The following is a 12,270-nucleotide window of genomic DNA, read 5'->3' as shown; positions in this document are numbered from 1 at the left end:
ACTGTGCTGACTGGCAGCAAGTTTCTGGGGTCTCAAATTTTTCCTAGGCCTACTGTATGTTTAATGGAAAATGCTATGGATTGAAGCTGGGACCTTATTATACTTGCAATGCACATGTTCTACTGAGTTGTGGCCCCACCCAAAGAAGTGTCCATACTGTCAGTCTTTAAATGCTTCCTCCTCTCTCTGTGGGTCTCACAGACTGAGAAACATAAGAGCAAGTGAAATGGAATCCTTCATTGGACTAACTAGTTCTTGGAAACATGGCAAGCTCTGAAAGTGATCTAGTCTTCCGGCATAGATGCTTAGGTCAAACATGGATCTTAGTGCGAGCTTATGCTGATATTTATCAAGCTCACTGTACTGCTCTCTAAGTCCTCCAGAACTTTTCCCAAAGCACTTGAGATGCCTGACTTCTTAGCTATCTCTCTGGACAAGGCCTAGTTATTTGTAATCTAATGATCGATCGTGTGCTCTGCTAATCTGTCATTTAAAGTGATTGCTGTGCTCTGGCTGTCCTGTGGCTAGGAGGTGAAAGACAAGGAGGCAAAGATAGCCCTGGTATATGTGTACTGGCTGGGCCTTCACTTCTATGGAGTATAGAAATATACACAACAGTTGGAGTATGAATTTGCTTGAACTTAAGAATTGCTCACAAGTGTGCTGTGTAGGTGGGTCCAATTTAAAGCTGAAAGGTCTCCAATTGTACTAATGTTAATCTGGGCGCAGCATTAAGCAATCTGAGAGTACTCAGAAACATTGGCTACATTTGCACATAATGTTAAGCCATGGTTTATGTTAACCACAGTTTGTTGCTTTAGTCATGAATTATCTTGCATATGAGCAAGCAAACAAACCGTGGCTTGTTTCCCACATTTCTGGTTTGTTTCTCTCCCATACATTTTGCTAGCCTTTAGGGTGGGTTTGTTTTCAGGGTGCTCTTACTGGATGCCTCTGTTTTAGGGTGGACAGCAGCACAAATAAGTTAGGGATAAGCCACAGTTATGGGTTCAGATATCATGACAAGCCATGGTTTAAATGAGCCAAACTCTATAAGTCAACAACAAACCATGGCATCTATTTGTGGTTTGTAGCTGGTTAATAATTCATGGTTTGTTTGTGGGGATAGATTCCGGCACAATGACTGGGTTTGGACAACACACTGTGGGTCATGGGTTATTTAACCCATGACAAGCTGCAGCACCCACAAGCCACAAATTGCATAAGCAACCCCTGCTTGGGGGTTGTTGTGTTGTGTGAATCCAGTGACCATGGGTTATGTGAGGGTTGTTTAACACATGCTTGCTGGGCTCACACAACATGACAACTCTCAAGCTGGAGCTGCATATTTAAAATGGCGGCCACACACACCACAGTCTCACCATGGGTTAAATAACCCATGACCCATGGGTTAAATAACCCCTTGATAGGCTAAAGCACTGGGCAGAAAACAACATAATGAAATTTAATAGGGATAAATGCCAAATTCTTAGGGGTGTACGAAACACACTCACCAGTCCGCTGGAGGGGTCCACGGGGGGGGGGATCCCTCCCTCCCTCCCTCCCTCCCTCCAGAATCCTCCCTGGTCGGCTCCACTCCGCGGTCGGCTCCGCTCCACGGCAAGTCCGCGGAGCCGCCGGCTGGGCCCGTCCGCAGCCAGACTTCCAGCTGTTGTCACGCAAATGGTGTCCGGCATAGCCTATGTAAAAAGATTTACATAGCCTATCATGGCAAAAGGCAGGGACGCAAACGGCGTAGCGGACTGGCTAGGCTGTTTGCATCCGAAGACAGGCAGCCACGGACGGCAGCAGACGGACGGCGGCAGGTAGGATCCGGCCAGCGCGGATTCCCCCAGGTGGCGGAGGTGAGTCTTTCGTTCCACTCTGGACTCCAGGGGGCTGGATTCTTAGAATCCGGCCTCACTGGAGTCTGTGGCAGAATTCTCCGCCATCTCTACAAATTCTGCACCTAGGAAAAAGAAACCAAATGCACAGTTACAAGATGGGGGATACTTGGCTCACCAACACTACAAGTGAGAAGGATCTTGGAATTGTTGTAGATCACAAGTGGAATATGAGACAACAATGTGACGTGGCTGCAAAAAAGGCAAATGCTATTTTGGGCTGCATTAATAGAAGCATAGCTTCCAAATACTGGGAAGTACTAGTTCCCCTCCACTCAGCACTGGCTAGGCCTCATCTGGAGTACTGTGTCCAGTTCTGGGCACCGCACTTTAAGAAGGATGCAGACAAGCTGGAGAGGGTTCGGAGGAGGGCAACAAAGATGATCAGGGGACTGGAAACAAAGCCCTATGAGGAGAGACTGAAAGAACTGGGCATGTTTAGCCTTGAGAAGACTGACAGGAGATATGATAGCACTCTTCAAGTACTTGAAAGGTTGTCACAGAGAGGAGGATCAGGATCTCTTCTTGATCATCCCAGAATGCAGGACATGGAATAATGGGCTCAAGTTACAAGAAGCCAGATTCCAGCTGAACATCAGGAAAAATGTCCTGACCGTTAGAGCAATACGACAATGGAACCAATGACCTAGGGAGGTGGTGGGCTCTCCCACACTGGAGGCATTCAAGACAAGGCTGGACAGCCATCTGCCAGGGATGCTCTGACTTAGATTCCTGCATTGAGCAGGGGGTTGGACTCGATGGTCTTACAGGCCCCTTCCAACCCTACTATTCTATGATTCTATGAACCCATGGTGGGCTGTCATGTCACGCAAACAGCTCCAACGGGGGAGTTCGTGCATAATCCATTGGTTTAAAAACTGATGGGTGCACCTGCCTCTTCTGCTTTTACTCAGCAACCCACAATCAGCTTCTTCATAGATTGCTGAGCATGACATCTGAACCCAGATTGGTTAACCCAACAACATGCCATGGGTTAGGTGCTGAGTTGTTTAGCCTCTAAACAACCCAGCGGTCCAAGTTCCAATGTCACACTCAGAAACCAATGAGGGAGCCAATTGTGGGTTGCTGAGCAAAAGCAGAAGAGGCAGCCATGTTGCAGGCAGGGTACCTGTTCTCTCTTGCTCATGTGTGGCTTGTCATTATGTGCAAACCAGATCAACAACAAGACAGATTTCAATCAACCCCACCATGACTTAGTGTTATGTGCAGATCAGGCCGCTGAGAAACACCCACCAGGCCTTGCCTTCATCCAGACCCGCTGTTGGCCTTGCAGCTCATTTTTAATTAGGTGTACAGAAAGCTGCCTTATACAAGATCAGACCAATGGTACATCTAGTTCAGTACTGTCTATCCTGACTGGCAGCAGCTCTCTAGTTTTCAACCGGAGTCTTTCACAGCCCTATCTGTAGATTCCAGGGATTGAAGTTGTGACGTTCTGCACACAACGCAGGTGCTCTACCACTGAGTTAAGGCCCTTTCCCAGGGAAATGTGTAAACGTGGTAACCAGGAATGACCCCGTTGGTTTATTATGCAGTCTGCTTAACTTTACTTTTGGTAACAGCTTTAAATGTAGGTCAAATTTTTGCTGTTTGTATAAATGTTAGTACGTACATAGTCAATGGCTTTAGATATGAAAGAGAAAATCACTTTATGCCCACTCCTGTCCAATAAAACAATCATGCTCTCTAAATAAAAAAGGGAGAGGAAGAGCAATTTGCTTAAAAATCTAAAGATGGATTTGTCTCTAGAGATGGATTTCTAGAACTATTAGGCTTTTTATAGAGCCTCATGCTTTCATTGCTGTTCCCTAATTACTGGTGTTGTGTAGACTACAATGTCACCTTTAAAAAGACAATAAACACAGTTAAGAACGTAAGAAGAGCTCTGCTGGATCAGACCAAGGGTCCATCTAATCCAGCATTCTGTTCACACAGTGGCCAACCAGCTGTCGACTGGGAACCCACAAGCAGGACACAAGTGCAACAGCACCCTCCCACCCATGTTCCCCAGCAACTGGTGTACATAGGCATACTGCCTCTGTTAACTCTGGACTTCCTGCTCAGACCACAATTAAAACTGCACCTTGTGAAATACAGTTGCAAGTATCAATAAAAAAGACCATTTGTACCACTTTGAACCATGTCCTACGTGGGGAGGTAACAATGTGACTTTCAGCTGTGTGTCACCTAAGAAAGCATCCAAGTTTTATAAAACGGTTATTATGCACTCTACACCAGCCTCCTGCAACCTGGTGCCCGCCAGATGTGTTGGACTACAACTCCCATAATCCCCCAGCCAGCATAGCTGTAATCCAACAAATCTGGAAGGCACCCAGCCAGGGGAAGCAGCTCTATGTCATCAGGTTTACTTCAACTTCCCTCAGTTAAGTGGGCTTACTCATTAGTATCTATGCTTAGGCCTGCAGGCTTAGTTTAAATGAGAGAACACTCTCATCTTTGGATGAGAGAACACTGGCGACGTCTGGTGCCTTTGTAATATTTACTTTATTTACCCATTCACAAACGGAACACAGTGGAGGCAAACAGGTACTCCTTCCACAGGCAGCAGATCCCTTAGTCTCACACTTAATTCAGGTTTGCAGGGTGAGTTGCCCATTCACGGGACCATCCACACAGTCATTAAGGGTGCAATCCTATGCTGGTTTAGACAGAAATATGTCCTAGAACTCCCAGCATTCCCCAGCCAGCATGGCATAGCTGGCTGGGGAATGCTGGGAGTTGTAGGACACATTTCTGTCTAAACCTGCATAGGATTGCACCCTAAGTCATTAACACCCTATGCACGTTTCAGACAGAAAAATCTTCCAGCATGTCCTAGCCAACCATGGCTGGCTGGGGGAGCCTAAGAGGCAATCCTATGCCTGTTTAGACAGAAAAAAAATATACAACTCCCAGCATGCCCCAGCCAGCATGGCATGCTGGGAATTGTATGAATGTTTTTTCTGTCTAAACAGGCATAGAATTGCCCCTTAAGAATTACTAAGAATTTTACCTGATCACAGCAGCGAAAATACAACCCCTATCAAAACTTGGGGGGGGCCTAATGCGAAAAGGCCCCTTCATGGATCACTGCCTTGTTGTGGCGAAGGGGCTTGCGTAACTCAGTGAAGCCATAAGCTATGCCGTGCAGGGCCACCCAAGACCGACAGGTCATGGCAGAGAGTTCTGACAAAATGTGGTCCACTGGAGAAGGAAATGGCAACCCACTCCAGTATTCTTGCCAAGATAACCCCATGGAACGTATCACAAGGCTAAAAGAGATGACGCTGGAAGATGAGCCTCTCAGGTCGGAAGGTGTCCAATATACTACTGGGGAAGAGCAGAGGGAATTTCCAAGTAGCGCCAGAAAGAGTGAAGCGGCTGGGCCAAAGCTGAAAGGACACTCAGCTGTGGATGTGTCTGGTGGTGAAAAGAAAGTCCGATGCTGTAAAGAACAATATTGTTTAGGAACCTGGAATGTAAGATCAATGAATCAAGGTAAGCTGGAGGTGGTAAATCATGAGATGGCAAGACTGAACATCGACATCTTGGGAATCAGTGAACTAAAATGGACAAGCATGGGCAAATTTAATTCAGGTGACCATCATATCTACTACTGTGGGCAAGAATCCCTTAGAAGAAAGGGAGTAGCACTCATAGTCAACAAAAGGGTGGGAAAAGCAGTACTGGGGTACAATCTTAAAAATGATAGAATTATCTCAGTACGAATCCAAGGCAAACCATTCAACATCACAGTAATTCAAGTCTATGCCCCAACCACTGATGCTGAAGAAGCTGAGGTTGATAGGTTCTATGAAGACCTACAACACCTTCTAGAACGAACACCAAAAAAAGATGTCCTCTTCATCATAGGGGATTGGAATGCTAAAGTAGGAAGTCAAGAAATCACCGGGATAACAGGCAGGCATGGCCTTGGTGTACAAAATGAAGGAGGACAAAGGCTAATAAGAGTTTTGCCAAGAGAACACGCTGATCATAGCAAACACTCTTTTCCAACAGCACAAGAGGCGACTCTACACATGGACATCACCAGATGGTCAATATCAAAATCAGATTGATTATGTCCTTTGCAGCCAAAGATGGAGAAGCTCCATATAGTCAGTAAAAACAAGACCTGGAGCTGACTGTGGCTCAGATCATGAGCTGCTTCTTGCAAAATTTCGGCTGAAATTGAAGAACGTAGGGAAAACCACTAAACCATTCAGGTATGACCTAAATCATATCCCTGATGAATATACAGTGGAGGTGAGGAATAGATTTCAGGGATTAGACCTGATAGACAGAGTGCCTGAGGAACTATGGACGGAGGTCCGTAACATTGTTCAGGAGGCAGCAACTAAATTCATCCCAAAGAAAAAGAAATGCAAGAAAGCAAAGTGGCTGTCTGATGAGGCTTTACAAGTAGCTGAGGAAAGAAGGGAAGCGAAAAGCAAGGGAGAAAGGGGAAGATATATCCAACTGAATGCAGAGTTCCAGAGAATAGCAAGGAGAGACAAGAAGGCCTTCTTAAATGAACAATGCAAAGAAATCGAGGAAAACAACAGAATGGGAAAGACTAGAGATCTCTTCAAGAAAATCGGAGATCTCACGGGAACATTTTGTGCAAAGACGGGCATGATAAAGGACAAAGAAGGCAGGGACCTAACAGAAGCAGATGAGATTAAGAAGAGGTGGAAAGAATACACAGAAGAACTATACAGGAAAGATCTGAATGTCCCTGATAGCCATGATAGTGCGGTCACTGAACTTGAGCTGGACATCCTCAAGAGTGAAGTCAAGTGGGCCTTAGGAAGCATTACTAACAACAAAGCTAGCGGAGATGACAGTCTTCCAGCTGAGATATTTAAAATCCTAAAAGATGATGCTGTTAAAGTGCTGCATTCAATATGCCAACAAATCTGGAACACTCAACAGTGGCCACAAGACTGGAAAAGGTCAGTTTACATTCCAATTCCAAAGAAGGGCAATGCCAAAGAGTGTTCAAACTACTGCACAATTGCGCTCATTTCACATACCAGCAAGGTGATGCTCAAAATCCAACAAGCTAGGCTTCAGCAGTATGCAAACCAAGAACTACCAGAAGTACAAGCTGGGTTTCGAAGAGGCAGAGGAACTAGAGATCAAATCGCCCACATTAGCTGGATCATGGAGAAAGCAAGAGAATTCCAGAAAAAACGTCTATTTCTGCTTCATTGACTACGCTAAAGCCTTTGATTGTGTGGATCACAACAAACTCTGGCAAATTCTGAAAGAGTTGGGGGTACCAGACCACCTTACCTGTCTCCTGAGAAACCTGTACGAGGGTCAAGAAGCAACAGTAAGATCCAGACATGGAACAACCGAGTGGTTCAAAATTGGGAAAGGAGTACGACAAGGCTGCATATTGTCGCCCTGCTTATTTAACTTATATGCAGAGTACATCATGAGAAACGCCGGGTTGGATGAATCACAGGCTGGAATTAAGATTGCCGGGAGAATTATCAACATCCTCAGATATGCAGACGATACCACCCTAATGGCAGAAAGTGAAGAGGATCTCAAGAGCCTCTTGTTGAGGGTGAAAGAGGAGAGTGCGAAAGCTGGTTTGAAACTCAACATTAAAAAAACGAAGATCATGGCATCTGGCCCCATCACTTCCTGGCATATGGAAGGGGAAGAAATGGAAGCAGTGACAGATTTTATTTTCTTGGGCTCCAAGATCACCGCAGACGGTGACTGTAGCCATGAAATTAAAAGACGCTTGCTCCTTGGGAGGAAAGCTATGGCAAACCTAGACAGCATAGTAAGAAGCAGAGACATCACCTTGCTGACAAAGGTCCGTCTAATCAAAGCTATGGTTCTCCCAGTAGTTACGTATGGCTGTGAGAGCTGGACTATAAGGAAGGCTGAGCGCCGAAGAAATGATGCTTTTGAACTGTGGTGCTGGAGAAGACTCTTACGAGTGCCCTGGACTGCAAGGAGGTCAAACCAGTCCATACTAAAGGAAATCAACCCTGAGTGCTCTTTGGAAGGACAGATACTGAAGCTGAAGCTCAAATATTTTGGCCACCTAATGTGAAGAGAAAACTCTCTGGAAAAGACCCTGATGCTGGGAAAGACTGAAGGCAAAAGGAGAAGGGGACGGCAGAGGATGAGATGGCTAGATAGCATCACTGATGCAATGAATATGGACTTGAGCACGCTCCGGGAGAGAGCGCAGGACAGGAAGGCCTGGCGTGCTATGGTCCATGGGGTCACGAAGAGTCGGACACGACTGAACGACTGAAGAACGACAACAACAACAACAAATGCGAAAAGGACCATAAAGGGGCTCTTTCTTCAGTTTTAGCACCTGCTTAATCTTACCTTCTTGATGGCGCTCCAGAAGCCAGCCCCACTGCCAGGGGCATCATAAAAACAGGCCCACCTGGGTATGGGCCCCGGATCTTTTTTGAGCTGTGCCCTGGATCTTTTGAGCTGTCCTAATTGCCATTTTTTTTACATTTTCCCATTGACTTGCATTGGAAAACAGAAACAGCCATAACGTTTTTAGTTTGTAGGATAAATACATGAAATTTGGAGAACTGGTAGCCCCCATAGAGCTTATTGAACCTGCCCAATTTCAGGCAGTTAGGTCCAGTGGCTTTTGTGCTAGTCACAGGTAAAATTTTCTATTTTCAAGAAAATGTGTCAAAGCAAAGAGCTATAATTTTTTTGTTCTTCCACATAAGTGTATGGGATTTGGAGACCTGACAGCCCCCACAGAGCTTACTGAAACTGCCAAGTTTCAGGCAGTTTAGTCCAGTGGTTTTTGTGCTAGTCACAGGTAAAATTTCTATTTTCAAGAAAATATGTCAAAGTAAAGAGATATTTTTCGGTGTGCTTCCACATAAGTTTATGGAATTTGGGGACCTGGCAGCCCCTATGGAGCTCACTGAACCTTCCAAATTTCAGACAGTTAGGTCCAGCGGCTTTTGTGCTTGCCATGCATACATTTTCCTTTTCTCAAAGACTAAAACAAAAAGTAAAAAACTGTCAAGACATACAGGGGATTAGAGATCCTAATCAGAATGTGTTTAAAATGACCCTTAGGAGGTCACTATCCCTAATCTCTGGTGTAGGGTTTTTTTTGAGGTGCAAAAAACCCTCTCCCCCCCCTACTTTTCCACTCTTCCATGTCCACTGTTGGGAGCTTGTTTGCAATGAAATTTTGAAGAGGGAGAAGAAAGGGAAGAGCTTTATGTGAAATACTGGTATTTCACACCACATCTGATTTTACTACCCCAAATTGGAAACTTTGGCTTCTGCAGAAGTTTAGTAGCTTCAGTACAGCAAAGAATCCAATCAGCCTCCACAAACTTCTTTCTCCCTCTCCACTTTAATTTCTCCTCAGTAGCTGTAGGACTCAAATTATTCCAAAAGGAGGGTTAGGACTATGTGGCATCATGAGTGAAGAACTGCTGAGGCTTTTAAATAGGTTCTACAGTTTTAAAAAAGCTAGAAAAAGCCCTCAGCCACCTCACCTCATAAAGTTCATTTAAGTACATGTTATCCTTACAAACCCTCCGCAGCATCCCAAATTCCTCGGAAGTACTACCTCTCTGAAAGGAGCCATTTGGCTCTCTTTTCTCTACCACCCGCCCCAACGCATTTCCAATCACCATTCTTCTTTTCTTCTTCCTCCCCCTATCCTGTTCTTTCTTTCTCTTCTTTATTCCACCCAGAGCATATCTTGGGGAGTTCTTAAAATTCTTCGGTGGGCAAGAGAAGTTCTGAACTGTATTTGACTTTACACAAACAGACAAGAGGGTTAGTTTTTCTTTTTCTCACTCAAGTCTTTGAGAAAAGTGGGTTCACGTGGTTGCAGAGAAACAAATCTTTTTGTCTGTCAGTTGCCATTATCCAGCAATAGGAAGGGCTGTAGCTCAGTGGTAGAGCGCATGCTTGGTATGCAGAAGGTCCCAGGTTCAATCCCCAGCATCTCCAGGTAGGGCTAGGAAAGAATCTGGCCTGAAATCCTGGAAAGCCACTGCTGCCATTCAGTGTCAACAATCCGGGACTAGATGGACCCAGGGTCTGACTCAGTACAAGGCAGCTTCCTATGTTCCTATGAACAGAAAGGTTTAATAAAAATAGGAGTTTGGGCTTTGTTTTTTTAAGTGGAGCGGAAATAAATGCTACTCATTTATATAATCCTATGTATGCCTACTCAGAAGCCCCATTATGTTTAATGAGGCTTTGCCTCAAGAGAAGTATGCATGGGATTCCAGCACAAGTTACTTTTGTAGGGAGATGTGCACCTTGATGTTCTGCATGTTTACTCAGAAATAAGTCCTGAGTTGTGAATATGGTACTGCAGGCTTAATAAGAGTGCCTACCCAATTCCGTCTAATTAATTGCCTACCCTTTCAGCTCAGTCCTATGCATGTTTTGTCATTTGTGTGGGGGGTTTGTTTTTTGCATGATCTCTAGCTTCAGTGGTAAGGGAAAGGCACTTAGTACATGCTCAGAGTTTCTCCATAAATGAGCCCTAGTTTTGAAAACAGACTCATTGGCTGAAACCTGGTGAAGTCTTGGCACAAATGAAGTTATGGGGAGGAAGATACAATGAGAGCTTGTGCATAACAAGGAGGAGGTAGAGGAGAGTTGCACAAAACAAGACATCTGTTTTTAAGAAGAGTTGCTGAAGGATGGTTGGATGAGGAGGGATGGTTGCAAAGAGGGGAACAGAAATGGTAGGGGGAGAATGTAAGTGCGTAGTGGTGAAAGAAAAGCATTCTGCATATGCTCAGAGGCACTCTCTATTTAAGAACATAAGAAGAGCTATGCTGTATCAGACCAAGGTCCATCTAGTCCAGCATTCTGTTCACACAGTGGCCAACCAGATGCCCACAGGAAATCCACAAGCAGGACATGAGTGCAATAGCACCTTCCCACCCATGTTCCCCTGCTGCTAAAATTGGTGAAATGTAAATAAATTCTAGGCATTCTAAATTTGCATGCATGTATACCCTTCATGCAGGTTTCTTTCCTGGGGGACACCTCTGACAACCTGTGCATTTTCATACAAATTTACCCAAAAAGTATTGGGGAAGGGTGAATGGGAGGGAAAGCAAACCACTCCCTCCCCCAAATTGGAGAACTCTCCTTCCACATGAACTGCTGCACCTATCCTTCTGAAACTTTGCTGGTTTCTTACTTAGGGACAACTCTAGGCTGTTTGTAATTTTCAGAACAATGGTCCACAAGGAAAATAGGGAGATAAGTATTCCTCTTTTGGAGACCTCAAAATGTCAAGGCCACCCTTGCACAAAAATCCCTGTGGCTATCATTCTGAAATTTGGCAGACATGATCTGCTCTGATGGGGCAATGAATCCTGAAAATTTTATCCAATTCTTCCAAGTAATAAAGACGTTATTGGCAGTTACCTTTAAAAGAAAATCAAAATATAAACCCTGCACCTATTTTTCTGACATTGGGCAGGTATAATCCCCTTCTAGGGGGCTACTATGCCTGAAATTATCATCGAGTTCTGACCAAGAGAAAAAAGTTAGTTTTTTCTAATTTCCCATGGTAGCAGGAAAGAAAGACCCACTTTTCCAAACCTTGACTCAGGTTTGAGCTGAAATGGTCTGACTATAAATTGGCCAGAGCAGAAGCGGGATGTTTTCCAAAATGCTGAATCGGGGTGTGAGTTGAAGTGGGGTGGGGGATCAGTGCACACTTCTTACGGATGTATGTAATCTACAGGAAATTAGTGAACAAACACACAGTTGTAAGCCGGTCAGGCTATACTAATTAGGTATTGTAACAATATGGGAACACACACAATAACGTAGTGAGTGTTGGTAATCTATTTAGAATAGGGTTGTTGTTAGAACATTATAATTATACATATGAATACAATTGTACATATACTGGTAGATAACAGAAGCATCTGTATCACAGGTATATACAAATTCTTCTTCTTCTTATTATTATTATACAAATTATTATCACAGTTTCTACCACTGTGGCCCTTTTTTGTACTTGTATGTAATCTATACACACACGCAAGCACACACACACACACACACACATATATATATATATATATATATTAGAGGTGCGCTTAGACTTGGATATATATTATATATATGTATGCATATTTGTGTTACGGGCCTGTGCCCCGGATCTTTTAAGAACCTAGCAACGCCCCTGCCCGTCCGCCCCCGTTAGATTTGCCTACTACGGCGTCGAGCCGCCGAGGCCGCTCTACCTAACCGAGAGACCACCGGCGCTGCAGTTCGCAGAGGAACCCGCCGCGGCCTGAGGACGGGCCAAGTGCGATGGCTCAGGCGGCCG

Source organism: Heloderma suspectum, chromosome 4, assembly GCF_057233095.1.
Source record: "Heloderma suspectum isolate Gila_16-S chromosome 4, 16-S_ref, whole genome shotgun sequence".
Taxonomy (NCBI): domain Eukaryota; kingdom Metazoa; phylum Chordata; class Lepidosauria; order Squamata; family Helodermatidae; genus Heloderma; species Heloderma suspectum.
Note: the sequence above shows the minus strand (reverse complement) of the source record.